The 6,000-nt window shown below is 46.2% G+C and overlaps 1 protein-coding gene across 14 annotated transcripts in view; it reads right to left on the bottom strand.

The window, feature by feature from the left end:
• The window catches only part of LOC147010416 (PR domain zinc finger protein 10-like), a 110,869-nt gene extending 107,692 nt beyond the window's left edge, over positions 1-3,177 (bottom strand). For 2 of the 14 annotated variants that reach the window (XM_085858930.1, XM_085858940.1), the window contains exon 1: positions 3,076-3,152. The gene's annotated coding sequence lies outside the window, so the exon portion shown is untranslated. The other 12 variants (XM_085858932.1, XM_085858936.1, XM_085858931.1 and 9 more) reach the window with 10 other exon arrangements.
• Positions 3,178-6,000: the final 2,823 nt, after the last annotated feature.

Raw genomic sequence — 6,000 nt, 5'->3', positions numbered from 1 at the left:
GGCCTGGAGGGAAGAATGGGAGTGAATAGAGTGAGGGAGTTTATTCCAAAGGCGGGAAAAAGAGGAATGAAAGAGTGAAGGTGAGCAGTGATTTGTGATTTTGGTAGTTTTACCAGAAGGGGGTTGTTGGCGGACCTTGAGTGCCCTGCAGAAATGTGGTGGGGACAAATCGCAGAGAGAGCAGGGGGGGGCGAGGCTGGAGAGGAGATGGTAGAAGACAGAAAGACCAACGACCAGCTTGCTGTGAGAGAGAGTGAGAGGCCCAAAGACTCAGCCTCATCGCGGGAGATCCCAATGATCTGAAATGCCTTGGTTTCCACAGCGTGAAGCCGAGAAAGGTGGGAGGCAGGAGCACCAGCACAGAGGGGAGAGCAGTACTCCATCAGGCTGCAGACGAAAGCTTTGTAAGTGGTCAAGAGCTCAGGTGGGCTGAGGAAGGACTTTGCACGACGGAGGATTCCCAGTCAGCGACTGGCTTTGGAGGCGAGGTTTGATATGTGGCTTTCGCAGGAAAGGTCATGGCAGATAGTGAGACCCAGAAGCTTGAAAGAAAGAACTTCTTCCAGAGGATTGTTGAGAAAGTGGATGGGGGGGGTTTCTAAACGGTCCTTTCGGAGAGACATCGTGAGAGTGTGAGATTTGTCAGGATTGAAAGACATGTTCCACATGTTGGACCAGTTTGTGATTTTACCCAGATCTGCAGTGAGCGAAGAAGCTGCGGCTTGCCGGTCTGAAGTATGACCGATGGTGCGGCAGAGGCTGGAGTCATCAGCAAACAGATATCGAGGATTTTCCAGAGAGTCGAAGAGATCATTGATGAAAACCAGAAAAAGAACAGGGCCCAGAACGCTACCTTGAGGACCTCCAGCCTGGACAGGAAGAGGGGATGAAAGAACTCCATTTAGGGCCACATGTTGACTGCAACAGGAGAGGAAGTCTGTGAGCCATGAGTGGAGATGGCCTTGGATACCATAGGAAGAGAGTTTGGTGAGCAGGGCAGGGTGCCAGACCGTGTCAAAAGCACGTGATATGTCCAGGGATACGGCTTGGATTTCATGTCTGGCATTGAGGACCTCCATCCATTGTTGGGAGAGCAGAAGCAGCATATCCAGGGTAGAGTGACATGGTCTGAAACCAAATTGATGATTGGAAATCAAGCCATTGGAGAAGAGGAAGGATTTCATGTCTGAAGCGATGATGGATTCCATAACCTTGCTGATGATTGGGAGAAGGCTGATTGGTCTGTAGTTGCAGGAATCTGTTTTTGCACCTTTTTATGCAGGGCAGTAATGTTTGCTGATTTCGAAGCAGATGGCAGATGACCTTGAGCAAATGAGAGGGTGAATAGAACAGAGAGAGGGTGAGCAAGAGCAGAAGAGCAGGTTTTTAGGACACGTGGGCTGATGCCATCTGGACCGGTGTTGAGGATGTTGAGGTCACGGAAAGATTCACTTTCCTTGGTAGTGACAATCATGTCTGTGCTGGTTGTGAGCCGGAGGTCAATAGATGTCTGGGTGGGGCCTGGGGAGTCATGGATTCACTGGATCATGGAGTGTGGCGCTGCCGGTACCTGTGCGGGAGGATGAAAGTCTGAGGCTTCAGGTCCTTGGTACTTCCAGTCTTGCTCTACGGATATGAGACTTGGACTCTGACAATGGATCTGAGATGAAGACTTACGTCCTCTTTGGAGAATCTTGGGTATCGCTGGTCAGACTTTGTGTCCAATGAACAGTTGCTGAGAGACTCAGATGAGATTTGTTACCTGTATAGTCCATGAGCGTCAGCTGCAGCTGTGAGGACATGTGGCTCGTTTTCCTGATGCTGATCCTCCTCACCAGATTCTCTTAGTGAGGGAGCCTCGTGAGTGGAGGAGGCCAACAGGCCGAACATGTGCCTCCTGCTTGCAGTCGATTGATCGACATCTCAAGGAGATGGGGATGGGCCAGGTATGTGGTGGGGGATGGCCAGACGGAGGGCCCTGGAGTACCGACAGAAAGTGGACGTAGCGACGTGCTGCTCTGGCACATGCTCCCGTACCTAACCTAACAATTTGAGTAAATGTAAAGATTTAAGTAAATATAATCTTATAAGTAAATGTAATCATTTCATATGAATAAATGTTTCGATTTTGGTAAATGTAATGATTTGGGTAAATTGTATTATTATTATTTCGTACGCAGCCCACGACCGTTGGGAAGTGTCCATATCATTGCTGGAAGTGCAGCTGTGCTGCTGATGCAGTGCCCCCGTTTCTCATCAGCTTGTACTCAATTTTGCTGACTTTGGAAGGATGACGGGCCGAGTAAACCCACCTGGCGTTATTTAACAGGAAAAACAGGGACTTAAACTCAAGACCCTAAGAAATTAAGCTAGCCACCATCAGGCTCAGCAAATGTTATGATTCAGTTAATGTAATCATACAAGTAAATGTAATGATTTGGGAAAATGTAATGATTTGAGTCAATGTGACCCATTTTCATCAGTAAACGTGTAAATGGGTGACCTCAGGTAGTCAGGTACACGCATCGCACACCATTTCGCTCTCCCTCTCCTGATTGTACTGCACGACACAGGCCAATTACTAATAGAGAGAAACGCGGCAAACAAATATGGAGTGGACGTGTCGTGTCCTCGGTGTGTGTGTGTCTCTCTCTATCTCTCTCTCTCTCACTCTCTGTGTATACTACGCAGGACACGTCGAACAGTTCCTTTGCTCGTCGAGATCTCCCCCCCAGTGCCGCTCATAGTCCGACCGTCCCGGACATACCACGTACAATGGCGGCTTCACGGGCTCCCTCGCGTAGCGGACCCCGCTCTACCACACCACCACACGCACCTCGTCAACACGTCGCTCTTCACACGACATTATATCGTGTACTAACCGCTCGAGGACACCGCACGAACGTCCCTGTCCACGTACCGTGCCCGCACGTACAATAGCACCCTCTACCCCCCCCCTCCTCACTCCGTTCGTCTCTCCCCGCACGTACCACTTGTCCGTGTCCGAGTGTTTGTCCCTCTACGAGTCTCCGCTCGCCCTGCCCGTCTCTCTCTCTCTCTCTCTTTATTACTCACCTCAGCACGCTTTGTCTTCCCTGCCTCTCCCTCGTTCTCCCCCCCCTTTTTTTTTTGCTCTTTCCACCTCCACCCCGATACCCCTCCTCCTTTTTCCTCCTCTTTCTCTGCGGATTTTTTTCTCTTCTTTTTTAATATTCTTTATTTACACTTTTTCCTCATCTCATCGTCCGTCTCTCTCTCTCTCTCTCTCTCTCTCTCTCTCTCTCTCTCTCTCTCTCTCTCTCTCTCTCTCTCTCTCTCTCTCTCTCTCTCTCTCTCTCTCTCTCTCTCTCTCTCTCTCTCTCTCTCTCTCTCTCTCTCTCTCTCTCTCTCTCTCTCTCTCTCTCTCCCTGACTGCCTCAGTCCCTTCGACTTCCTTCTTTTTGTCTGCATTGTCCCGTCGATGTCCGTTTCACCGTCTACGTACGAGTTTACGTGCTTCTCGTTCGTGTGTACGCGGAACGGTCTTACAAAGAGCCATCGTATCATAACGTTATTATCATTGGAGGGGATGGGATGGTGGTGGTGGTGGTGGTGGTGGGGGGGGCGGCCATCGGCAATTATTAGCGCGAAGAAGAGGGCTATCTCAAGAAGAAGAAGAAGAAGAAGGCTATCTCAAGAAGAAGAAGAAGAAGAAGAAGAAGAAGAAGAAGAAGAAGAAGAAGGCTATCTCAAGAAGAAGAAGAAGAAGAAGAAGAAGGAAGCGACGAGGTTTCGAAAAGCTCAACAAAAAGCCAAACGCATCGATAAGATATCACTAAAAAATATTGTGAAAAACGTAGTGAGATTACTACCAATTGAATTAAACTCGACAATCAAATTGCTAAGCAGTATTTTTCGGCGAAACGAAACAAACCAAAAACAAACAAACAAACAGAAAAGGCCCGTGACGGCGATCGAGTGATTGTTTAACGGTTTTACGTTCGAATACAGCAGTCGTTTCCAAATACACTTTGTGCCAGATTATTTCAAATATGATACATTTTTAAAGCACCAAATGAGAGATCATCAAGGCCACGAAAAAGGGGGGGGGGGAAAAAAACGAATGCACGACCATTACACCGCTTACAATATCAACGACCGCTACACCGCCGCAATCAGCTGAATAATCAGAAAATATCAAACTCAAAAACAATGCAAACAGAGCTCAACGCAAAGACTGATATAATGTACAACGACAACGTTCTGTTACCGCGATACAATAAACAGCCAAATAACTGGTGGATAATTAAACGTACTTTTATTGTCGGGTGGATGTCACGAAACACATATTTGTTTTCATATCCTTTTTAAAAACTGATGTAGTATTTTCAGAATTTCACCTTTAACTTTGCTCGTGCATTGCACGAGACACCGAAACGATATTCAGAGGTTCGATAACACTCCCTTATGGAGTGTCGGTGCTGACAAAGCAGTTTTCTGGCAAGGGCTATACTGATTGGTTTGCCATTGCCTTCCCAGAAGTAGTTCGGGCAGGATTTGTGATTTGTTCAGGGTGCCGGCGATAGCTCGCCTACTCTTGGGATCTTTAACGTCCACCCACTAATACCGACAGACGGCACACACATTGACGAATCACTCTGCCTGTGAAACACCAGGACGACAGTTTTCTAGGTGTGTCGGGATTCGAACCCTGGTGTTTTGCATTTTGCGCAGATCCTGCAGTGCGTACTCGCGCTCACATCGTTGAGGTGTACTTGTTGTGGAATAGAAACAAGCTCATTTCACTGTCGAGGCTTTAATTCACTCAATCAATGTGATATCTGTAAAGCATAAACAAAACACAAGTATAAACATCAAAAAGCCAGGAGGTGACGATGGTTCGCGGGCAGAATTGAACAATGCCACGATAGGTACAATTGAGTTGCCGTTGGTTGCACGTTTCTGGATCGAAGAACTTCACCGTGACACCACACAATTTTGATACGCTTTCAATCTCACACGCCGCTTTGTGCGTTTTCTTCAATAAGGATGTTTTGGACTCCTGATTTTCTGAACTTATTTGTTTTTTGAACCTGATTCTGGGTTCCTGGAACCTAGAACCTGAAATTCCAGAACAGCCTGAATTGACATCACTTTTCTGAAACGATGGTATACTATTACTTGGTGCTGTTTCCGAGAAATGCTTCCAACGCCACGGGTAAGGTGAAGGAATTACAAATATTCACATTATTAATAAAAAAAACACGAATTTCTACCGAAGTGGAAGTTAAATGGAAAGTTAGATCCAGCTGCTGAAGTTGATTCCAGTGTTGATGCCTGGAATCAGAACAAATATTAGGAATTTCTCGCAAGTAAAATGGAAAGTTGGATCCACCTTGTGGAAGCCCCAAAAGTGAAAATTAGTTAACGTAAACGCTGAAGTTGATTCCGGTGTTTAGTAAAGCCTGAAATCCTGAGATTAGGCCTGAAATTAGAAATTTCCTCCAAAGCGGAAGTTCATTGTTAAGTTAGATCCAGCTTGTGGAAGCTTTCAATTGCCACAAATTGGTATCTATAGAAACACCTAAACACTAAAGTTGGATTCCAGTATTGAAAGTAGAAGCACTAATTTCCACCATAGTGTTGTGTGAAGCTCCATTGCCACAAAAGTGGAAGCAGGTAAAAAATATTCACCTTATTAATAAAAAAAACACAATTTCTACCGAAGTGGAAGTAAAATGGAAAGTTAAGGGGCTGTCACACCTTGACGTTTTAGCCAGTGTATGGCAAGGTCTCAAAATGTATGTAAAACGCTGACGTACGCTGAACTATCGATGTTTTTTTTAAGTTTTGGGCGTATAATAACGTGTTGGACGTATGCATAATGTATTAGTAACGTACACAGAACGTTTTAATCACATATAGATAACTTATACCAACAAATGCTGAGCGTGTTGTCGGCGTCCACAACCTATGCTCAACGATAGTCTAACTTATGCATAGCGCGCTGCAGCGTATCGC

This window comes from Eptatretus burgeri, chromosome 16 (genome assembly GCF_056783735.1).
Source record: "Eptatretus burgeri isolate ZD-2024b chromosome 16, Ebu_testis_v1, whole genome shotgun sequence".
NCBI lineage: Eukaryota > Metazoa > Chordata > Myxini > Myxiniformes > Myxinidae > Eptatretus > Eptatretus burgeri.
The sequence above is the reverse complement of the archived record's forward strand: the minus strand, read 5'-3'. Positions and strand labels throughout refer to the sequence as shown.